Source organism: Scyliorhinus canicula, chromosome 7 (genome assembly GCF_902713615.1).
Source record: "Scyliorhinus canicula chromosome 7, sScyCan1.1, whole genome shotgun sequence".
NCBI lineage: Eukaryota > Metazoa > Chordata > Chondrichthyes > Carcharhiniformes > Scyliorhinidae > Scyliorhinus > Scyliorhinus canicula.
The window spans coordinates 168209243-168235163 of NC_052152.1; positions in this window are offsets into that span (position 1 = coordinate 168209243).

Genomic DNA, 25921 nt, shown 5'->3' on the forward strand with positions numbered 1-25921 from the left:
TGATTATTACACATTGGGGACCAGACCGATGCTCCCTCTGCTCCCACATGTCTCCTCCATTGCCCCCAGACTCTCAGGGCCGCCACCACCACGGGTATGGTGGAGTACCGTGCCGGCGGGAATGGCAGAGGCGTCATTATCAATGCCCCCAAACTGGTGCCCTCTTAATGATCTGTTTGAGCGGCTCGCTGTACCTCGGTACACATGAAAATAAACAAATCCAATCCAACCTTCTAGGCTCAGCGTTAAACCATGAACTCTGTCCTCCATTTTGATTTTTTGTTTTGCCATGCGTCAATCTGTATCTTGTTTTTTGCATTTATTCTGCCGTTAATACCAACTCTGGTCATGTGCTTTCTTTCTTTACTACAACCATCACCACTTCCTTTGGCTTTTGTTCCATAACATATTTGATGGATCATCTCGCTCACCTTTAAACCCATCCCTGCCTCCTCTTTTGTTCTATCTGACCTTTCCCCTTTTTCAACAGCATAAAATCTATCATATTTCTCCCTCTCTTTTGTTACGAAGAACTGTCACATTGGACTTGACTCTCTCTTCAAAGATGATGCCAAACCTGCAGAGTTTTTTCCAGCAGTTCCTGGTTTCATTTCAGTTATGATATCGATTTATTTAATGCTGCTGAACAGATAGGACGCACTTTCTGTATACAGCAGAGTATGATAAAGATGGGTGGATTGCATGAAGTGACAGGTCAAGAGATGGATCGAATATCAGAGATATCGGTGTTCATCCCTTAATCCATAAGTGGGAAAGTGAAAGAGAAGGGAAGGCCGAACTTCATCTAGATTTAATATGGAATAGTTCAAGCCAGAGGCAAACGCTGAGGAAAGAGAGGGCTGTGAAAACAAGACTTTGGCAGATACACAGTGACAAACAAGATAGCAACAACATCGATGGTGAACAGGGTGAAACTGACAAATTACAACAAAATCAATGATGTTGACAACAGTGGAACTCTTAACATTGGTATCCCAGATGTTCATAACACTCCGACGACACTTCATTTCATAGTGGAATTGAAATTATCTGAAAGAAACATAAACTGTAATAATGTGTTTTAAGGATGAACAAATATTTATTTAGAGTGCATTAGGCCAGAAAAATGTGGAATCCCATGGTGATTAATGAGTAAATAGGTGTCATCATCTCACCTGCCTGATTATTTCAGGTCTCAGAACCCCTGAGAGAATTAATTTTCTGATTTATACTCTAATGCAAATTTATCAGGCTGTTATTCAGCTTTTGTTTTCCTTGAAGAGAGATTACGGCAGGAGGAATTTCTTCTCTCAGGGTAGTGAATCTGTAGAAATCTTTACCTCAGAGGCTGGGTCATTCATTTGTTCAAAGTTGAGATAGATGAATTTTTTATCAGTAAGGGAAACATGGGTTATAGGGATAAGGTGGGAAAGTGGAGTTGAGGATCATTATATCAGATCAGTCAAGATTTCATTGAATGACAGAGAAGACTCGATGGCCGAATGTCAAACTTCTACTCCTACATCTTGGGGTTTAACAGCAGGTAGTATGTTGGGACAAGCTTTTCAACTCGCCAAATAAGTCACCAATAATCCAGAGAATTTTCCTGGGACAGCACTATTGACATATACAAGATCAGCTCCTGTGGGGGGGGGGGGGGGGGGGGGGTGTTGCCAGCACTTGGGAAACTACTACTGGAGAAGTGGTTGGGAAATAACCTGTGTTGCTGGATCCAGGTGCCTGCAGCAACTTAGCGTCAAACAGCCTCCCAAAGAAAGTCCATGTTGCCACCTCTGTTGACAATATATAAGAAATAAGGCGGAAGTGCCGATCAAACTCCCCACCATGTCAGAGATGTCTGTGGCCATTTATATGTTTCATTTCATCCAGCAGAGGGCAGCAGAGCGGAGCTACTGATTGCCCGTTCCGGGGAGATTTGCATACGTGCAGTGCGGTCAGCCTAATTTGAAGGTGGTTTGTGGAGGGGCTGTTGTCAAGTGACAATTAAACCCGAAACACTTCCTCAGTGTTTCCCTCCCTACCCACTCCTCTAACCAAAAAAAAACAACTGTGGTTGTCGGGAAGGTAAGTTTATCTCTTTAAAAACTTACCTTGAAGGGTGACATCACAGCAAAGCAGTGACCTGATTGGCTGGCAAGGAAAGTGCTCCAATTAGCAGTTGCTGGGAGAAATTTAACTCTTCGTGTGTTGGTGAGTATTGTGATTGGTAAGTAAAATTTTATTCATTTCACTTAATAATTATTTGATACTATATTTGTAATCAGTTAAGGTAAAGGGTAAAAATGGCAGGAGATCCCAGACCCGTGTTATGCTCCTCGTGCGCAATGTGGGAGTTCAGGGACCCGGCCGATGCCCCTGTCTTCTTCATGTGCGGGAAGTGTGTCCAGCTGCAGCTCCTGTTAGACCGCATGATGGCTCTGAAGCTGCGGATGGACTCACTTTGGAGCATTCGCGATGCTGAGGAGGTCGTGGATAGCACGTTCAGTGAGTTGGTCACACCGCAGATTAGGATTGGTGACGGAGACAGGGAATGGGTGACCAAAAGGCAGAGAAAGAACAGGAAGGCAGTGCAGATGTCCCCTGCGGTCATCTCCCTCCAAAACAGGTATACCGTTTTGGATACTGTTGGCGGAGATGACTCACCAGGGGAAGGCAGTAGTAGCCAGGCTCATGGCACCGTGGCTAGCTCTGCTGCACAGAAGGGCGGGAAAAAGACTGGCAGGGCTATAGTCTTAGGGTATTCAATTGTAAGAGGAGTAGATAGGCGTTTCTGTGGTCGAAAACGAGACTCCCGAATGGTATGTTGCCTCCCGGGTGCTCGGGTCAGGGATGTCTCCGATCGGCTGCAGGACATACTGAAGGGGGAGGGTGAACAGCCAGTTGTCGTGGTGCATATAGGCACCAACGATATAGGTAAAAAAAGGGATGAGGTCCTACAATCAGAATTTAGGGAGTCAGGAGATAAGTTAAAAATAGGACCTCAAAGGTAGTAATCTCAGGATTTCTACCAGTGCCACGGGACAGTCAGAGTAGAAATTCAAGAATAGTCAGAATGAATACGTGGCTTGAGAGATGGTGCAGGAAGGAGTGGTTCAGATTTTTGGGACATTGGAACCGGTTCTGGGGGCGGTGGGACCATTTCAAACCGGATGGTCTCCACCTGGGCAGGACTGGAACCAATGTCCTAGGGGGTGCTTTTGCTAACACTGTTGGGGAGGTTTTAAACTAATGTGGCAGGGGGATGGGAACCAGATTAGGAAGTTAGAGGTCTGTAAAGAAGCAGCAACAAAAGCCAGTAAGGTACGAGACAATAAACTCAATGTCACTAAGGGGAAGAGTAGACAGGGAAGAGATGATGAACGCAAAGGTGGTCTGAGGTGCATTTGTTTTAATGCGAGAAGTGTAGCAGGTAAGGCAGATGAACTTAGGGCTTGGATCAGTACCTGGGAATATGATGTTATTGGTATTACTGGGACTTGGTTGAGGGAAGGGCAGGACTAGCAACTGAATATCACAGGGTATAGATGCTTCAGGAGGGATAGAGAGGGAGGTAGAAGGGGCGGAGGAGTTGCATTACTCGTCAGAGATGATATCACAGCTGTGATTAAGGAGGGCACGATGGAGGATTCGAGCACTGAGGCAATATGGGTGGAGCTGAGAAATAGGAAGGGTGCAGTAACATTGTTGGGACTTTACTACAGGCCTCCCAAAAGCAAGCATGAGGTACAAATAAGCAGACAGATTATAGAAAAATGTAGGAGCAATAGGGTGGTTGTGATGGGAGATTTTAACTTCCTCAACATTGAATGGGATTCGTGTAGTGTTGGAGGTGTAGATGGAGCAGAGTTTGTAAGGAGCATCCAGGAGAGCTTTTTAGAGCAGTATGTAAATAGTCCAACTCGGGATGGGGCCATACTGGACCTGGTATTGGGGAATGATCCCGGCCAGGTGGTTGATGTTTCAGTCGGTGATTACTTTGGGAATAGCGATCACAATTCCATAAGTTTTAGAATACTCATGGACAAGGACAAGAGGGGTCCGAAAGGAAGAGTACCAAATTGGGGAAAGGCAGAATCTAACAAAATTCGGCAGGAGCTAGGGAATGTGGATTGGGAGCAGCTGTTTAAGGGTAAATCCACATTTGAAATGTGGAAGTCTTTTAAGGAAAGGTTGATTAGAGTGCAGGACAGACATGTTCCTGTGAAAATGAAAGATAGAAATGGCAAGATTAGGGAACCATGGATGATGGGTGAAATTGTGAGACTAGCTAAGATGAAAAAGGAAGCATACATAGGATCGAGGCAACTCAAAACTGATGAAGTTTTGGAGGAATATCGGGAAAGTAGGACGAATCTCAAACGCGCAATAAAGAGGGCTAAAAGCGGTCATGAAATATCTTTGGCTAACAGGGTTAAGGAAAATCCCAAAGCATTTTATTCGTATGTAAGGAGCAAGAGGGTAACTAGAGAAATGATTGGCCCACTTAAAGACAAAAGAGGGAATTTATGCGTGGACTCAAAGGAAATGGGTGAGATTCTTAATGAGTACTTTGCATCGGTATTCACAAAGGAGAGGGACAAGATGGATGTTGAGGCTAGGGATGGATGTTTAAATACTCTCGGTCAAGTTGTCATACGGAAGGGGGAAGTTTTGGGTATTCTGAAAGACATTAAGGTGGACGAGTCCCCAGGACCGGATGGGATCTATCCCAGGTTGCTGAGGGAAGCGAGCGTCGAAATAGCTGGGGCCTTAACAGATATCTTTGCAGCATCCTTGAGCACGGGTGAGGTCCTGGAGGACTGGAGAATTGCTAATACCCTTTGTTTAAGAAGGGTAGCAGGGATAATCCAGGGAATTATAGACCTGTGAGCTTGACGTCAGTGGTAGGCAAACTGTTGGAGAAGATACTGAGGGATAGGATCTATTCACATCTGGAAGAAAATAGACGTATCAGTGATAGGCAGCATGGTTTTGTGCAGGCAAGGTCATGTCTTACAAACCTAATAGAATTCTTTGAGGAAGTAACAAAGTTAATTGATGAGGGAAGGGCTGTAGATGTCGTATACATGGACTTTAGTAAGGCGTTTGATAAGGTTTCCCATGGCAGGTTGATGGAAAAAGTGAAGTCGTATGGGGTTCAGGGTGTACTAGCTAGATGGATAAAGAACTGGCTGGGCAACAGGAGACAGAGAGTAGTGGTGGAAGGGAGTGTCTCAAAATGGAGAAGGGTGACTAGTGGTGTTCCACAGGGATCCGTGCTCGGACCACTGATGTTTGTGATCTACATAAATGACCTGGAGGAAGGTATAGGCGGTCTGATTAGCAAGTTTGCAGATGATACTAAGATTGGTGGAGTTGCAGATAGCGAGGAGGACTGTCAGAGAATACAACAAAATATAGATAGATTGGAGAGTTGGGCAGAGAAATGGCAGATGGAGTTCAATCCAGCCAAATGCGAGGTGATGCATTTTGGAAGATCAAATTCAAGAGCGGACTATATGGTCAATGGAAGGGTCTTGGGGAAAATTGATGTGCAGAGAGATCTGGGAGTTCAGGTCCATTGTACCCTGAAGGTGGCAACGCAGGTTGATAGAGTGGTCAAGAAGGCATACAGCATGCTTGCCTTCATCGGATGGGGTATTGAGTACAAGAGTTGGCAGGTCATGTTACAGTTGTATAGGACATTGATTCGGCAACATTTGGAATACTGCGTGCAGTTCTGGTCGCCACATTACCAGAAGGATGTGGATGCCTTGGAGAGGGTGCAGAGGAGGTTCACCAGGATGTTGCCTGGTATGGAGGGTGCTAGCTATGAAGAAAGGTTGAGTAGATTAGGATTGTTTTCGTTGGAAAGACGGAGGTTGAGGGGGGACCTGATTGAGGTCTACAAAATTATGAGAGGTATGGACAGGGTGGATAGCAACAAGCTTTTCCCAAGAGTGGGGGTGTCAGTTACAAGGGGGTCACGATTTCAAGGTGAGAGGGGGAAAGTTTAAGGGAGATGTGCGTGGAAAGTTTTTTACGCAGAGGGTGGTGGGTGCCTGGAACGCTTTACCAGCTGAGGTGATAGAGGCGGGAACGATAGCATCATTTAAGAAGCATCTAGACAGGTATATGAATGGGCAGGAACAGAGGGAAGTAGACCTTGGAAAATAGGAAACAGGTTTAGATAAAGGATCTGGAACGGTGCAGGCTGGGAGGGCCGAAGGGCCTATTCCTGTGCTGTAATTTTCTTTGTTCTTTGTTCTTCTTATATGATGCAGTTATAATGGAAAAGTGAACTATAGCATTGCATCATTACTGATTGATTTAAATTCAGTTGCCCATGTTTTGGTGAATGCTTCTGCATCTGCCAGAGGTGATGTCAGAAGACCAAAACAGCATGAAAATCTAGCAATGTGCGTCCTCATCCCATTTGACAACCAACCTATCAATACCTGCAGAAAATTAGCACATTATCAGAGAAAGGTCTGACGAACAAAATTATTCTGTACTGCATGGAATGCATCCCAAGTTGAACCTTCGTTTTATTGAATAATCAGTCACCATACTCTCACATAAGAAAGACAAAAATGCTTTTGAATTACGTGGCTAAACAATACTGAATGCAAGTGATACTGAAAACTACCCTGACTCTGATTTTCAAGATGATAAATCTTTGGCAAGGTACAGCTACAGGTAGAAAAATCTCACCTAGCTGTTTGTATGTTAATAAATTGAAGTTGAAAGCTCACTATCAGAATTACTTCAGAAAAAAGTTGAAACGAAAAACAATATTATCCTGTTTAATTTGTGACATTTTGTAAAAGTAATTGACAGCAATTGATATCATTTCTCAATGCAGTTGGACAGCATTAGCACTTGGCAATACCTGAAAGGGTACTATCACTGGACAAGTAATCAGAAACGCAGGGTAATGCTCTCGGAATCCAACTTGAATCACATCATGGCAGGTGGTGCAATTTGAATTCAATAGAAATCTGGAATTAAAAGTCTAATGATGACCATGAAGCAATTGTCGTAAAAACCCATCTGATTCACTCCTGTACTTGGGTGAAGGAAATCTGCCATCCTTATCTGGTGTGGCCCACATGTGACCCCAGGCCCATAGAGATTGACTCTTAAATGCCTCTGAAATGGTCTAGCGAGCCACTCAATTAGGGATGGGAAATGCAGGCCCAGCCAGAGCCAACAACTTCCCATGAATACATTTTTAAAAAGTGATTAATTTGTTCAGCAGTATACAACAAATTGCATAAAACATTGTATAGTTATAAAGGTTTGGGCAACACACTAAATAACCCCTGTAAGGTATGTAATGTTACTGTACTCTATATTCCAAGGATCACAATCTATTGCAATATTGGATTACAACAAGCCCAAAACAGCTCTCTGGGCAATCTACAGAGGTGAACAGCTAAAACAATTCTTTCACTGCTATGTGTAAAAGCTGGGCCATTCTTCCATTTAAATGCAGAGGACTATAAAAGTTAATTCATATTGTTTATTGCAAAAGGACTGGAGTAGAAAAGTAGACATAGAATTTACAGTGCAGAAAGAAGCCATTCGGCCCATCGGGTCATTGGCCCATGGAAAGCTCAACCTCCCTGAGCCCACACCTCTACCCTATCCCCATAATCCCATCTAACCTTTTTTGGACACTATGGGAAATTTAGCATGGCCAATCCACCTAACCTGCACATCTTTGGGCTGTGGGAGGAAACTCATGCAGACATGGGGAGAATGTGCAAACTCCACACAGACAGTGACCCAAGCCGGGAGTCGGACCTGGGACCCTGGAGCTGTGAAGCAACTGTGCTATCCACTGTGCTACCGTGCCGCCCTAGAAGGGTGTTGTTGCAATTGTATAGGGTGTTGTTGAGACCACACCTGGAGTATCGCGTCCAGTTTTGGTCTCCGTATTTGAGGAAGGATGGGGTGACATTGGAGGCAGTTCAGTGGAGATTCACCAGATTGATTCCAGGGATGAAAGGGTTGATGTATGAGGAGAGATTAAACAGTTTGGGCTTGTACTAGCTGGAGTATGGAAGGAGAGAGGGGATCTGATCGAGGTATATAAAATACCAAGATGGATTGACCAAATGTTACCCCTTCTGGGGCAATCTAGAACGAGAGGTCACAGATGTAGGTTGAGAGGCAGTAGATTTAAAACTGAGTTGATGAGGAACTATTTCTTGCAGAGGGTGGAGAATTTATGGAACTCACTTTCCATAGTGCAGTGGAGTCTGAATCATTAAATGGTTTCAAGAAGGAGATAGATATATTTCTGATAAAAACAGGTTAAAGGGAAATGGGGAACAGGCAGGGAGGTGGATTTGAGACCAGGAAGAGATCAGCCATGAGCTGATTGAATGGCGGAGCAGGCTTGAAGAACTGAATTGCCTACTTCTTTTATTTCCTATGTTCCTATGTGGATGTCACTGGCTGGGCCAGCTAATTGTCCTTGAACTGAATGACTTGCTCGGCCATTTCAGAAGGCAGTTAAGAATCAACCACATTTCTGAAGGTCAGGAGTCACATGTATTACAGAATGAAATGTTTTCTTCATTTCTAGTAGATTTGTTGCATTTAATAATGATTGAAAGTGTTGAGTTTGTGGCTGTACAATGAATTTATGTTGCATGGTAAAAATATTTATTTCATTAAGTGGTCCTATTTTGCAACTGCATGGCCAATAGCAATGCATTTTTTCAAAAAGACATTCTTTTCTCTTTGAAGTGGAAAGAAATAAAAATGATTGAATTTATTATTTATCAAAATTTCTTAAGATAAGTTAATTCCTTAGTTAGATTGTACTGCTGAACCATTTGTACATCTTGGTCAAAATTTCTCAGCTGCTCACCTCAGAATGAATGGATGACTTGGACTGTTTTCAACCGACCCAGTTGTTATATTGCATGGCTACACTTTAGTGTATTAATGCAGGTCATGTCATTATTAACATGAGGCCCTAAGGGAAAAAGGCAATCATTCCGTTGGATGACATTTAATTTTGTTTAGAGTTCTACAAGATTAAATGATATCCATGTAATACCTACTTGATAAAATATTTATTCAGGATATCAAGGGCATCACGTTTGAGAAAAAAGATTAACTTCCTGAAGTAAATTTAGTGCAGTTATTGAATAAAGCTCGGTCAGTCTGAACCTTATCTGGTAGACCTCTAAAGTCAAATCCATGAGTTAAAGTTCCTTTCTTTGAACTGTCAGGGAAAATGTTCCATTTTATTTTCCCAACAAGAAAAAAAAAATTAGTCCATGTAATAAAAAAGCAAATTTTAAGCTTGACATGCACAATATACGAATTAAAAGCAGGAGTAGGCCATTCGGCCCCTCAAGCCCACTCTGCCACTTAATAAGGTTGTCACTCTTCTGACTTTAACCTCGACCCCACATTCCTGCCTGTCAAGCAATGTTTTGAAAAATAGATTTGTGTTTATTTGCCAAGTGTTTTTGGAACAAATATTAAGTTTAATTTATTACCAGAAGTACTGAGTGGGATGGAATTTTCTAGGACCATGCTAACATAATGACAAATCAATGTTGTGCACCTTTGTGCATCAAAGAATAATAAATAGGAATCACTTCCACCATCATTTAAGCTGCACCACAAATTCTTGAGACCTTTGCAGCACTCAAACAACCGAGAATTATCATAATGAAATTGGGTTACAGGGATAGGGTGGAAGTGAGGGCTTAAGTGGATCGGTGCAGACTCGATGGGCCGAATGGCCTCCTTCTGCACTGTATGTTCTGGAGCTGGTTTAGCACAGGACTAAATCGCTGGCTTTTAAAGCAGACCAAGGCAGGCCAGCAGCACGGTTCAATTCCCGTCCCAGGTGCTGGAATGTGGCAACTAGGGGGTTTTCACAGTAACTTCATTTGAAGCCTACTTGTGACAATAAGCGATTTTAATTTCCTATTCATTTCTATGTTCTATATTCTATGAACCTCCATTGTAGCCACCGGCGATCACAGACTTCCTGGATTTATTCCCTGTTTTTACATTGCAGCCACTTGAAAGTGTTGAAAAATAATGTTAACAAATGATAACAGGTGTCGATGTGAATTGTGGCTGTCGCATGTCTCTCATGCAGGACAACAGAGGGTCCAAAAGAGCTGCAGAGCTTCATCTCAGGAGTTTTGCAATTGATCTCAGATTTGTCTGTCTGACAACTTCGTCTTGCCAGTTTTACCATCTGAAATCATCCAGATTTGCCTTCTGGATCATCCAAAGTGTTTGAAGGCAACAAGTTTCAGAACACATTCCCCCTCCCGCCCACGCTCTATGCATTAAGAAAGTGCAGGAATTGCAATGGTCATTCCATTGAGTAGTCACCTTTTGATTCGCATTACCTACCTGGGTAGGAGCAAAGAGAGCATCCATGTTACACAAAGCATCATAATAATAATAAACATCTTTTATTGTCACAGGTATGATGTTACTGAGAAAAGCCGCTAGTCACCACATTTCAGCGCCTGTTCGGGTAAGCTGGTACGGGAATTGAACCCGCGCTGCTGGCCTTGTGCTGAATCGCAAACCAGATGTCCAGCCCATTGAGCTAAACCCTAACCCTAACCCTCTGTGGTCCGACACGACAGTGAACTCATTATTATCTTCCACTCAAGAGAGCTCAAAGGGAGACAATGTTGAGGGAGCTCTGCATGTGTAGAATGTGCCTCAACAAGGAAACAACTGGATACTTCCCCAAAAGTAAGGCCAGGCACCAACGTCCAATTCCAGCAGGACCTTGTCAGAGGGAATGAAGGTGATAAAACATTTCTGGTTGCTTTCAGCCATGCATTGGACTTTGTGACAGAGGCCTTTTTCTGACTTCAATAAATGTAGCATGCACCTTTCAGCAAATAGTTGGATCATCAGGGTCCCTAGAGCCCTGACCACATTTGCCCATGTCATCTGGCTTACCTTGGGCGACGCCTTCATACTTTTGCATAGCTATTCTCACCTCAGCTCTACTTCATCAAAGAGGCTCTGTGGATCCTCACCTCCAAAGTTCATGGGCGGGATTCTCCAATAATGGGGCTATGTCCCCATGCCGACGTGAAAAGCGGCGCAAACCGCTCCGGCGTCAATGGTCTCCGATAATGGGGAATTCTCCCCTTCCTAGGGGCTAGGTCAGTGCTGGAGTGGGCCCCGCAGCTCCAGCTGGCGCGGAATAGCCAACGCGAGTTCACGCATGCGCGGAACGACCGGCGTATTTCCATGCGTGCGCCCTACGACCGCCGTGATTCCACGCATGCACGGAACCAGCCGCCCGCCGATCGGTAGGCTCCAATTGCAGGTCAGGCCACCATGGGGGCCCCCCACCGGGGTTGGATGCCCCCGCCCCCCCCCCCCCTCCAAGACGGCCCCCGCGGACTCACCTTCCAGGTCTCGCCATGTGGGACCTGAGTAACCCATGCGGGTGGAACTCGGCCAAACCCCTCGGCCACCCGACCCATCGGAGCCCGGAGAATCCTACCGGCGCCCGAGAATCGGCGGCGGAGAATGGGGATGCCGGCGTCGGGGTGGTGGGGCGTGATCCTCGCGTTCCCCCAGGGATTCTCCAACCTGGTGCCAGGTCAGAAACCCGGCCCGTATCTTTTGTGGGAAAGGAAATTTGCAGACAGTTAAAATTATTTTTTGCAGCAACTGCTTAACAGAAAAGAACTTTAAAAAAAAAGATTGGTGACCTCAGAACTGGCAACTCACTTCACCCCCAAGTGCCAGGCCTCATTCGAGTTCTGACATCTCTTTTAAGCTTGTTGTCATGTCATTCACTGCACCTGATTTGTTACTGAGTTTGTTGTTTCCTTGTCCAATTGACCTTTCAGGATAAATTAGAGTAAGTGTTGAATGAATGCAACAGCAAGACGAATAGTCTGAACTCCAAATATCATTGCACTGCTTAATTTGAGCAAATTCTGGGGCAATGGCAATCAAAGCAAACATCAGTTAAAGTTACAATAGAAACCATGAACTCCTACTAATATAGCAATTGGATTGAAGTATAAAGTATTAATTGACTATTAGAGAGTCTTGAAGACTGGGAAGACATGCAGAGGTAAACACTTCTTTTTAGATTTAATAGCAACTTACTTTTTTGGCAGTTTTTGTTATTCTTTCAAGAAATGTGAAGAATTCTGTGTGGTAGTCACCACTGATGTATTAAACTGTATATATGCATTTTACGGTAAGGCCACTGTACTACAGGTACGGGGGTAGATCCCTGTCTGCTGGCTCCACCCAGTAGGCGGAGTATAAATATGTGTGGTCTCCATACAGCAGCCATTTCATCAGCTGCTGTAGGAGGCCATACCTCTCTGTGTAATAAAGCCTTGATTACATCCTGCTCTTGTCTCGCCGTAATTAATAGTGCATCATTCTGCAAAGTCATAATTATTGCCCACCCCGGTTACCCCAATAAAGTGGTAATTTCCTGAGGCCAGCCATAATTTACCAGATTTATTTGACTTAATTTCATTGTAACTTTTCCTTAGCTCAGTCAGCTCACAATAATACAGTTTTTAATCATTTTCCATAAGGTGAGATTTGAACTCATAACCTCTGGCTTGCTAGTAAAGGGCTGTAACAATTACATTTACCTGCATTTGTTGGTTGGGCCTCTGCCGCATCAATAATGTGAACAATGAGCCAATATATGGAAAGGATGAAGTCGGAAAAATTGATGAGCTTGATCTGGATAAAGAGCAATTGGGACTGCATGAGACTGCAGACTTTTCAGAATGGTGTCTGGCTGTGTCAAAGAGCAGTGAGGAAATCTTGGAGTATTATAAGGGTCTAGAAACATCATGGAGGTGAACTCCAAAAAGAGGAGTAGGCACCTTGGTATGACATCAAAGAATGATAGTTTGGGAATATTTGTTTGGATCAGATGTGACTGAAAGAGTAAGGCGACAATGAGAAGCAAAACTGGATCACACGACAGAAGGCTGACTGAGAGATGAGGAAGCACAGACAGGAGCAGCACTCGAAAGGGGAACAATCTCTGAAAGAGTGAAGTGGAAAAAGATTGAAAGTGGGTAAATTACCTGGCAACGTGACAATGATTGGAACGACACAACGTGCGAATATCATTTTCCATGACTAGCTGCAGGGCATCAGATGGCACAAAAGCCACACTGAGGACTGTGACAGGTCAGCAGAGAGGTTATGCAAGGAAAAGTTGAGGAAAGGAGATAAAGGCAGTGGAAGCCCTGTAGCGACCCACACCAGAACATGAAAAAGTCAGCAAAGATCAAGGAAATAAACAGAAAGCCAGTCAGTACGACCCTGCTGGCTTGAGGTAACCAGGATTTTGGATCTAGATGGCAATTACATTTCCTTCCGCAGCTATCAGTCAAGCCATAGACTAGATTATGTTCATCTGAATTGCTTACTCTCCTTAAAATAATCTGGGAGCTTCATACACTAGATCGACTCGATACGCAGACTGGAACCTGTTCTGTGTTTTTAATTTTTTTTGAAAAATGAAATGAAAATCGCTTATTGTCATAAGTAGACTTCAATGAGGTTACTGTGAAAAGCCCCTAGTCACCTCATTCCGCCGCCTGTCCGGGGAGGCTGGTACGGGAATGATTTTTGAAATCACCTTTACGACAGTTTGTATCAGTGTTACTAAAACATTTGTTTTTACGGTCATTACAAATATACTGACACATAATTATATGCACAACTTTTATTGATAATTAGTCTCATTACTATAATCAGCACATATTTAGAATTGCTATATTTAGAATTATAGTTATTACAATTATCAATATTTTTCCTGTCATGTAATGGTGTAATGATCATTATTTGATTGTTAATGATTAGCATTTACAATTATAGATCACATTTTTATACATTTTTCCAACGTGTATCTCGTGTTATGTGCTTTAGCTGTCTCTTTCTTTTGTTGTTGTTGATTTTGAAGTATTCATGGCCAGGATTCTCCGATCCCACGGCAGGTCGGAGAATCGGCGGGGGCGCGAGAATCGGGCCAAGCCGCTCCGCCGATTCGCTGGCAACCGGAGAATCGGCGGAAATCACACCTGTGGGGTCACCGCCGCGCCGGTCGGGGGCCGTTCAAAGCGCCTCCGCGCCCCCCCCCCCCCCCCCCCCCCCCCCCCCCCAGCAATTCCTTGTGCCTCGACGGGCCGAGTGTCCACCGAGTTCAGATGGGTCCCGCCAGCAAGGGTTACATATGGTCTTACCCTGCGGGACCTCAGAGTTCTGTTTGCAGGGGCCATCCTGATTGGGGGGGGGGGGGGGCAGCGTGGGCAGGGAGCCTCCACATTGGCCAGGCCCATGATCGGGGCCTACCGATCGGCAGGCAGGCTAATTCAGAAGGGGCCTATTTTCCTCTGTGCCAGGCCCCTGTAGTGCTCCACCATATTGCCATGGGGCCGGTGCAGAGACGGCAACCCAAGCGCATGCGCGGACCCGCGCCAGCCGTGGTGTGCATGCGGGGACTCGCGCCGGCCGTGGCACGTCGGCTTTTGAGCGCCGAAGCAGCGGACACCACTCCAGCGCCATACTAGCCCCCTAGGAAGGGGTGAATGCGTGGGCCTGGAGGACCGTTGACGCCTGCGTCGCTCGCGTCGGTTTTGACGCTGACCCAGGATTTCGGAGAATCCCAGCCCATATGTTTTTTTAATATGCTGGTCAAACTTTCATCAGGCTAAAAAGGAGACTTCAACCTGCCTCAGAATTTTACTCAATATTAAAATTGTACAACATTTAAACTCCTTTATTAAATTGCTTTGCCTGCTATTTTAATCAAGCCAAAACCTTACTTAAGATCATTGAGTTGCCATAAACCATTCAACATATATGGGACAATTTATCTGAAGAATTTGATGTAAATATACAAAGCATTCATACAATCATATTACACAGAATAGTATTTCAATTGTTCTATTTTGTACAGTCAAATAACTGCAATGCCTCATTCACATTCTTCACAGCCATTCCACCTTTAACTCATACTAGGCACTGCTGCTTTTTCAGGATCGAACATTGCAACTGGGAATTCTGTGGCCCAGACTTTGCAGTCAGCGATGAAGGAATGGCATTTAATATTTACCTCACCCTATAAGCAGAGCAAGAAACATCGGACGCGATCTAACTAAATTACAACAGAGTCCCGCGTCAAGCCGATTGTTTCAAGGCACTTGTAGCGCCGAGAAACACCATGCTTCTAACGTAACATTGTTGTAATCTGGCGTCTCAGCAGCGAACGCCCCACGGAGGCTACACTCAGTCCCGTTTCCTGCACCGAGGAATTCTGCTCACCTGAACCCCTCAAGTGCAGGAGGAGATCGGGAAACTATTTTTAAATGGCGTTCCGATCTCTTGAACACTCCCCCCCCCCCCCCACGCAACCCTTGGATCCCCCAAAGATCCCAATGAGCGGGGTACTGGAGCCTCCATATCTACTTCATCTGAGCAGGGCCCACCCCACAACCCCCCCCCCGGCCGGATCTGCCCTCTGGGCAGGATGGTACCCTGGCACTACCGGTGCCATTGTGCACCTTGGCACTTCCAGCCTGGCACCCTGGCACTGCCAGAAAGTCTCATTCTAATATGCAGATTTGCCAAATACTGATCGAACCCACAATGGGCAAGATTCAGATCACGACGACGTGCAAGATCCCGTTAGGCCTCACGACGCATGGCTAGCTGGGTAGATCCCAGAAGAGGGATCTCCCGGCATCTACCTGCTGGGCTGCACCCCTGTTCGGCTGCAACGCGGACGATAGATTGCATCCATCGAGGTTCTTCAGCAGAACCCTTCTGAGACAGGCAGAATCTAAACCAGGAAGTATGAAAAAAAATGAATTAGATTTAAAACATGTACAGAAATTAGAATACAAAGTGGAAAAGACATGGGATTAATATGGAGTGGAAAAGTTCATAAAATACAAAATTATGTTTTAAATCACCAACAATAACTTTTGAGAGAATTAAATTCCACACTTTTAAAAGTAACATTTTCAGGCTAAAGAGGTTCTTTGCCAATAATTATTAATTATTGCACTATTAAAAATTGACACATTCCTGAATGGACCAGCCGTAACTTCTTCTACCACTTTTGTAAGGGGACTAAGGTAAAAGTACCCAAGTTCACGATATTGCATGTTTTTCAATGTCAAATCTATCTGCAAGTTCCATTAGAATGTAGCCTGTGGAGGAGCAAGATATATCTGACAGAGTCTTCCAGAGCTATTATGTTTAAATGTGCATTTTCAGACTCCAGAGGTTATCATGGTTCAAGAAGGCATCTCACCACCATTTCCCAGTCAATTTTGGCGTCAATTTGCCAAACTCCCTGAAATCTCACAGGCTTTTGTTTTTCTGCCCAGTCTGCCATGTGTAATCTGATTAAAAATCTTGGTAAACGCCATGTAGATTAATTAAAATGTGCTGAACTTCCTTGTTACTTCCTCAAAACATTCAATCAAGTTAGCCAGTTATGACCTAGCCATAACAAATCCACGTTGATTGTCTATGATTAATCTGTACCTGTCTATGATTAATCTGTACCATTCTAAATGACAATCAGTACTGTCCATCAGAAACAATGTTTAATAGTTTTCCCAAGATAAATTGGTCGCACTATTGCGTCTGAATCACAAGATTTCAGGTTCAAGACGTACTCCAGGGCTGCAGCATAAAATTAAAAGCAGATGCTCCAGAGCAGTATTGAGGGGGTGCTGCACTGCCAGAGGTGCTATGTTTCAGATTATACACTGAACTGAGGGTCCATCAATCGGCTTGGGTGGGCGTAAAAGAACGCACAGCACTGTTTGTAGATGAGCAGGGGAGCAATGCTATGCCAGTATCCCAGCTAATATTTATCGCTTAATCGATGCCACAAAAAAACAGATTATGTCACATGGCTGTTTGTGAGAGTTAGTCATGCACAATTTGGCTTCCGCATTTCTTCCAACAGTGACAGTTGACAGTGTTTTCTGGCACTTCCTGTCCATTCATGATCTTCTGGTGGCGGGAATGCCCGGAGATGACCCTGTCTCCCTGAGCAATATACTCACCTGATCTCCCCTGGAAGGCCTGCTCGCCAGATGCGCACTTTGAGAGACCAGTCATTATTCACGCTGGTTTGCCCTCACACCAAAGTGAATGGACTTTCTTAAAGGGGTGGGAGCAGTTATTCAGGGGGAGAGGCCTGATAATAATTTGGGCAAGTGATGGATCTGAATTTCAGGATTTGTTTCCTATTCTTTGCTGCCATAGTGTTTCCTCATTAAGGCATTTGGACACAAAACATGATGCAGCTCGATAAACAAGTTGTCGCAATTTTGAATGATTGGTAACAAGCTCCTCCTACTTAATAATGTCAATGCTGCCACACTTCAAGGAGTGCTTCAGAGTGTCTTTATCGCATTTTTCTTTACCCCTCTGTGTGAAGACATTTTCCTTATGGACCCTTTAATCCTTCTAGCAATCACCTTAAATTTGTAATCCCTAGTTATTGACCTTTGCGCTGGGGGAAACAAATTTTTCATGCCTTGTCTATCTCGGACCCTAATAATCTTGTACTCCTCGGAGTCAGGAGTTGGGATATAACAGTGGCATGATGATCATGACTGTGCTTTGGATAGAGTATCATGAGCCTTTCATTAATACAACTGGGAGTCCTGGCAGTGCATCAAAGGCATGGTGGACACAAGGTTGGCGCGATTCTCCGCAAATGCGGCGAGTCGTAAAGGCTGCCATGAAACTGGCCGTGTTTCACGGCAGCCTCCGCGCCCCCTCCCAGGACCCGATTCTCCCCCTCAGGCGGGGCTAGCAGCGGGGCCCCGTGAAGCATGGCATCGCGGGCTTAGCAACCGTCGCTAAGTCCGCGCGCCAAGCGTCACGCCGGCTGACGTGCACGATGACGTCAGCCGCGCATGCGCGGGTTGGACGGCTCCAACCCGCGCATGCGCGGATGACGTCATCACGCAGACGCGTCAAACCCGCGCATGCGCGGGCCCTCATGCCCCTCAGCCGCCCCGCAGACTGATCATGCGGGGCGGCGGAAGAACAAATAGTGCGCGGGTATCGGACCCGCTGCCCGCGATCGGTGCCCACCGATCGCAGGCCCATGCCACCCTTGGCACGGCCGTGGTGCGGCCGTGCCAATCGGTGCCATGGTTGTCCGGGACGGGCACTTTGCGGCCGTTTTGACGAACAGTTAGAGCAGGTGTGATCGCGTTCGTGAAAACGGCCGTAAAGGCCTGGGAACTCGGCCCATCGGCCTGGGGAGAATCGCTGTTCGCCGTAAAAAACGGTGAGCAGCGATTCGTGTCGTGGGATGGCCGTGGGGGGGTGGGGGGGGGAGAATAGCGGGAGGGCGGGAAAAATGTCGGGGACGCCCTCCCGCTATTCTCCGACCTGTCGTGGGCACCGGAGAATCGCGCCAGGTACATTATCAGCCTTTCTATTCCAGTAGAAGTTTCATCTCCCTGTTTGTTCCTTCAGCTGCTCTTCCTAGGAAGACGGGTCTTGACAACGGCAGAAATGTCAACCTGGACTCTTGCTACCTCACATGATAGGATTGTAGTTCTTTCTTCTGGATGGTCACCTATGAGATTATCTGTAAGTGTTTTCATATTCCAAGTTGCAAAATCTAAACTTTCCTTCCTTTGACCACAAAATGGTGATCCCACTGGGTGTGATTCCCCAGTCAGGAGAAAGTGGGCCATCCTATTTTTAGGCCAGCTTTCCCAGCCCCCTCTACATTTGGGGTGAACAGTGGGTATCCTAAAGAGAACTGCTCAGTTACAGATTCTGCTGCTCAAACCCCTCTGTCCCAACACAAGTGTCCGGCAACTTAAATGCATTTGTCGCCTGTGTGTGGATTCTTGTCTAGGTACTCCCAGGTTCACAATTCTGCCCCAACGACAATTCTCAATCGCCACAGGGTTTGGCAAATGGATCTTGTTAGAAGCCCATGCGTGACTTTATTTAATGTGGGGACCTTGGATCACCGTCTCTGTCCACACAATCTTGATGGGTTGGTGGTCAGGCCCCATTGATGCATCAAAAGACGATGACAGGGGCCACCTTGTCGTTGCTGCCTTTTTCACCTTTGCAGCGTGAGAAGCACGGCCTTCCTTCTCCTGTTAGGTAATTGAAGATTCTTTGGACTACAACTTGTCTGGCACTTCCTACCAACCTTGCCACCCTGGGTGGCCCTACCAGGAACAAGGAGCTCCCCACTGTATCATTCTAGGGATTGTTGGAGCACACAATCTCTCCACTAGGTCAAGGTGAAGATACACGGAGGGGGAAGGAATGTGGACCTTTTTTAATTTTTTGCTTAGAGTTTTGATTATAGGAAGCATAATTTTGCATTTAGGTTTGGTGAATGGCCACATATATTGATTGCTTGCAGCAGCACTATGTAGAAAGGGTAGCCTTTTTATTCTAGCATGACAAATTACATTTACAAAGATATATTTTATGTATTCCTTGGAAACACATTCACAATATTAGTACACATCACAAGCAGATTTATCTTTTGTTCTGGAGTGCTTTTAAACTTTATTGCCCTTCTACTCTAAAAAGGAACCATCATAATTTATTTTTTGCCTGGGGAAGTGAGAATGTGGCTTCAGGTACATTTCTTAAGAGCATAATAATGTTTTTCCCCATCAGGCAAAGAGAGCAATAGTTCTGGAAAATTGTTTTTATGGAACTGCAAATGAACCAAATTGCTATCTGCCATAAAAATATATTCCTATGTATAGTGCAATATGTATCATAGTGGAAAATATCCCTCAAACTTATAAATATGTAAATAAAAACTTTTATTCCCTGCATAAACAAAACTTATATTTCCATATAAGTAAATCACAATGTCAGATAATGACTTGTGAAATTATCTATCAGAGATTTATTTGTCTGGCTGTATAACTGCTGAATAAAGCTTTCTACTTAACAGTCCATTTTCTCCTGGAAGTGATGTCAATGACATTTGTTTTAGGTCATCTCTTAAATTAAGAGCATTACATCGAGCTTACTGTAAATTTATGAGCCGGTATCTTGTTTTCAGTAAAACATTGTGATATATTGCCTTTCAATTAAGTCTTTTTTCTTTATGGCCACTTGCTTCAGGATTGCACTGTGCAACTGCCCATCCAGTATCCTCCACTGCTGAAGTCAAAGATACATTTGGTTAAAAGCACAGAATCACAGGTTCAGCAGGAAGGGTTCTGTTGGTGATAAATGAGCAAGCAAGAGCGAGAAAATTTGGCCTTGCCAATCACATCATGCTGTTTTCTACTTCACGGGCACGATTCTCCGCAAATGCGGCGAGTCGTAAAGGCTGCCGTGAAACTGGCCGTGTTTCACGGCAGCCTCCACGCTCCCTCCCAGGACCCGATTCTCCCCCCCGGGTGGGGCTAGCAGCGAGGCCCCGTGAACCACGGCATCGCGGCCTTAGCGACCGTCGGTAAGTCCGCGCGCCAAGCATCACGCCGGCTGATGCGCACGATGACGTCAGCCGCGCATGCGCGGATTGGACGGCTCCAACCCGCGCATGCGCGGGGCCGTCATCTCCCTCGGCCGCCCCGCGGACTGATCCTGTGGGGCGGCGGAGGGAGAAAGAGTGCGTCCGTTACGGGCGAACTGCCTGCGATCGGTGGGCACCGATCGCAGGCCCATGCCCCCCTTGGCACGGCAGTGGTACTGCCGTGCCAATCGGGGCCCTGGATGCCCAGAACGGGCATGTTGCGGCCATTTATATGACGGCAGCAAGCAGGTGTGTTTGCTGCCGTAAAAACGGCTCTAAAGGCCTGGGAACTCGGCCCATCGGCCTGGGGAGAATCGCTGTTCGTCGTAAAAAACGGCGAGCAGCGATTCGTGTCGTGGGGCAGCCGTGGGGGGGGGGGGGGTGTGGAATAGCGGGAGGGTGTGAAAAATGTCGGGTGCGCCCTCCCGCTATTCTCCGACCCGTCGTGGGCAGTGGAGAATCGCGACATTTCTCACAGTCATAGTTTCAAAATTGCTCCATAACTTGTTGATAAAGCAGACACCAAACTTATAGCAAATGAGTGTCAGATTTCAGCAACATTGGCCTGGAACTGTCATGGAGAGGCTATCACCACCCGACTGCCAATCCACTCCTCTCTAATTACCCGCTGCATATTTCTCACCCAATCTTCCGACTCGGGCCTGGTGAGAGATATGTAGCACAACAGCTCTGGACTCCTTCCAGTCTAGTGCAACAGCGTCGGCGGAAGTGAAGCCATGCCCCATCTTTTACCATGCTAGCTGCCGTACGCCACGTGCCTTTACAGGTCCAGAAGCTTGAAAAAGCCAAGAAGGTAACCCACGGTTAAGTGGGTGACGGGTTAGGGTGGTCGAAGGCGGTGGGAGTGGTGGGGTTGTGTGATTAGGGTGGAGGGGTAGGGGACAGGTGGTTGGGGTGGTGGGTATTGGGTGGGGGTGTTGGACAGTTACGAGGTGGAGGATATTTGGGAGGGTCTGGATGTTGGCATTAGTCAGGTGTGTGGGTGGATAGTTAGTGGGTGGGGGTAGTTGAGGGTGAGGGGGTATACTGGGGGAGCAGTGTGAAGGGCTAGTTTTTTGCTTGGGAGGTTAGTCGGGAGTGGGAGGTAGTTGGGGAGGTTATGGGTGTAGTTCAAGAGAGTAGTCAGGAGATGGCAGGAGCCAGGGAGGTAGGGATAGACAGGGTTCAGGAGGGTGGTTGGAATTGTCAGGTAGCTGGAGTGTGGAAAGGAAATTGGGGGTTGGTCAGTGGGTGGGGCAGGGTGTGTAACCCATTTGAAGTCTCTCATTTAAATCGGAGCATCGGATGGTTCCCAGTGCAGGACAATTGTCCATTGGAAGTTTAAACTTTCCAAGCAAATCTGAAGCAGCACTTGAATGGCGATTTCTGGGAGATGGTGGGGCGGTACCAGGTGCCCCAACACATCTTCTCGTATTCTTCTGGCTACGAATCCTGCCCCACGGAATGAAAGTTCTGGACCAATTTATTGTCAAATATGGTGAAAGGACTCTTTACGGTACACAATTTATTTTAAATGACCATTTTCTTGTGAGTAGCGGATTTGCTTTCATCTTTGAAGTCAAAGAAGCTCAAAATAGACATTTCAGGCAGAACACCTGGCACACGGGCTGTGTTGGCTGCACCTGTAACTGCCACCAACTTTCTTTGCCGACACTTGGCATTCTTGACTGGCAATGACCAAGTAAAACTACCTCTTTAGGTTTCAGGTCAGCTTTGGGTGCTGGAAACTAGTTTTGGCATCATCTGCAGTATTCTAACCAAGGTTAGACTTTGGAGTTCTCTACCCCAGGCAGTAGGAGGGCCTGGGTCATCGAATATATTCAAGGCTGAGTCAGACAGATTTTTGATCAACAAGGGAGTGAGGGTTCTGCAATGATAGATAGAAAAGTGGCGTTCGAAGCACAGTCAGATCAGCCATGATCTTACTGAAAGGTGTAGCAGGCTTGAGAGGCCGGGCGGCCTAGTCCTGCTCTTACTTCTTATGCTCCAACAGACAAACATTCCCCTTTGCCTACGCCATTACCTTCTCAGTCAGGGCATAGTGCAGGCACATCAGTAGTCAGTGGGCTCTCCCACAGTGCACACTTTCTGCCTGAATTACACTCCAACGGGAATCTCTAGGCTCATGTACAATATGGTGATACTTAATACAGTGATAATACATGTGCTGAAATTTACTATTTTGTTGGTATATCACTCTTGTAGCCCACAAGCTTCAACATTGAGGAAGTGAAATTGATCATGTGAAAACTAATTTACACCATCACTTTAACCTATGAGAATAAACTGTCAGGCTGCCAGGAAACTGTGACTCACCTCAATGTATTCAAAATGATTTAATATTTAATTAAATATTGTGCTTCAGGAATATAATTAGTCAGTAATGTGTAATTGAGAAAATTGCTTTTTTTCCTTCTGTCTTACAACACACAAATTAGGGCTCGTAAACATTTCACGAAGCACGTGCTTCGAAGTTTAGGATTGAGGTTTCCAATTCATCCTCTCCAGTCTTCCATTCACAGGTCGTCCCTTCTCAAATCTGCTATTTTAAGATATTACAGCTAACATACATGTCAGTTCCACTGGCTCTCGGCATCCCAGTGAATTGATTCCCAGATCCGTTACTTTGTTCCATATATCTGAGCCATTAATTTCAACTACAAGCTTCTGTCCAAAACGCCAATTCTTCTGGCATCGGATTGCCTCAATATTCAATCTTTCAATCACTGCAGTCCTGCCTTCTGGAGTACTCACCCTAAGTCATTTTTCTATCAATTTCTCTCTGTACTGAAGAACATTTTATTTAGACCATGACTTTAGTTTCTACAGTCAAACATTCTGAGACAATGGATGTAATTTAATAAGAAGAGCCCACCTCCCGATGGCAAGGTAGGAAGTGAGCATCACTTCTGCTTCCATATCAGGAGTCATGACACTCACAATCACACAGAAAATGATAAGTGCGTACAGCAGGTAAATGTCCCTGTAATCATGGGGCGGGCGATCACTTGACTATTGTGTACATTGGTTGGGATGTCCTCCTTCAGAAGACATATCGCACTGTCAAGCTACATGTTTGGCAGTCATTGTTGAATGAAGGGGATTGAAGGCCATCTCACCTGTGTTTTCTACATTCACCTTTTAACAGGATGTAGACTTCTCTGGATAGGCCAGCATTTGTGCCCATCCCTAATTGCCCTTGAGAAGATTGTGTCGTGAACCGCTGCAGTTCATGTGGTGTAGGTACACCTACTGTGCTATTAGGGAGGGAGTTCCAGGATTTTGACCCAGCGACAACGAAGGAACGCCGATATATTCCCAAAATTGACTTGGAGGGAAACCTCCAGGTGGTGGTGTTCCCATGCGTCTGTTGCCCTTGTCCTTCTAGATGGTAGTGGTCGTGAGTTTGGAAAGTGCTGACTCAGGATCCTTGGTGAGTTCCTGCAGTGCATGTTGGAGATGATACACACAGCTGCTACTGTGCGTCGGTGCTGGAGGGATTTAATGTTTGTGGAAGGGGTAGCCATCAAGTTGCTTTGTCCTGGATGGTGTTGAGCTTCTTGAGTATTGTTAGAGCTGCACTTATTCAGGCAAGTGGAGAGTATTACATTACACTCCCGAATTGTTCCTTGTATGTGGTGGATGCATGCCCCACACCTTATCCAATGGCCTCCCGTCAGTCATCGGCCTCTCCAGCAAGTGGTCACGCTGGTACCGATTAGTACACATTTTAAAAAACATGAACCTGGTAGAAGGGGTTCTGTGGGGAGCCGAGGAGGTGAGTAGCCATCTTTGCTCACAGGCAAAGAGCCCGGGGTCGCTGGGTGTACAGGAGTCGTTTCAACAAATGCTGACAGCGCATGCCGCAGGAGGCTCCACCTCAAAAAGAAGATGGTGTGGAACTTGTGTCATGTCCTCACGGATTTGGCACCACATGGAGGAGGAGGACACCCGCTCCCGGTGGCTGTGATTGAGCGGAGGATTGGACTGCTCAAGATGCGATACCGATGTCTCGACCGCGCCAGAGCTGCCCTGCAGTACACCTGCTCAGCAGGCTACCCGTTTTTTGGTGGTCTGCTGAGCCATCCACACCCCTCGTACAGAAGCGGGGCAACGAACTGGAGGTTGGTGATGAGGAACATGTGGCTACCTCCAAGGAGGAGGACAAGGACGAAGACGATGAGGTGGCACTGGACCAGCAGGGTTTGGAGGACGAGGCCAGGGAGGAACCGGAGGACCAGCCGGAGGCTGCAGGACAGATTGTAGTGGTGGGGGTCTAGCAAGCCCAGAGGGTCAGGAAGGCCCTCATACTCACCCACTTTACTTAGGATGTGGCCTGGTCCAACACCCCCCTACCCCACTCCCATTTTCCACCCTCCCAGGCTATGTGTCACATTACTCCAGGGTTCTGGGACTGTGTCGACATCGTCAGCGGGTCACTGTCGAGGGTAGGGGGGGTGATGATAACCTGCAGAGAGCTGAGCACCAGTGCCCCCAATTTATGTCATAGACTGACCCCTGCTTGCCTGTTGAGTGTTCGCTCACACCCATCAGCTGTATGCGGTGTACCCGGGTACAAGAGGGGGAGGGGGAGATGCCTGGAGACATGGACCAAGTGTTCGGAGGTCTGCCCGCATTGTGGAAGAAAGTGACAGAGGCGTCATACTTGTTGTTCCCAAGGGTGTTCCCCACTTGCCCGTTGCCGCCATGTCCCGTGTGCTGGCTGTGAGACGCAGCTTCATCAAAGGGGTGGAACTCAGGGAGCTGGTGGTCACTGTCACCACTCCATGAGATGGGTTCAGGTTGGCACCTGATATCCCTGCCTCCCGCTCAGTGCCCATTGGGCCCTGGGATTCACCTTGGGATGGAAGGGCAGCTGTTTCAAGCCCTGGCTGCCCCTGCATCATCTAGCTCTGCCAGCCATGGTCTGCACCATCGTGTCAATGCTCTCAGCGATGCTGCTCAGTGACTGGGACATGTTCTGCAGTGCCTCAGCCATGCCCACCTGCAATTGGGACAACCTCCACAGCACCTCGGCCATTCCCATCTGAGAGCGGGTCGTGTCCCGCAGAACCTCATCAAGGTAAGCCTGGTACTAGGTGACATCCCCCAGCGAGGCAGTGGGGATGTCACCCAGTACCATCTGACTGCTGTCTCGCCTGGGGGTTTCTGCCTCCACCTGATGTGGATAATCAGCAGTGTGGTGCTCAACAGATTGTGCCCCAGAAGTCTGTCCACTAACATTTCCCACCAAGATGTGTGGGTCTACACAGGTGGAAGGTGGGGATGGCAGCTGTGCCGCGACTATTATGGTGGCATCCTCAGAGCTCTCCT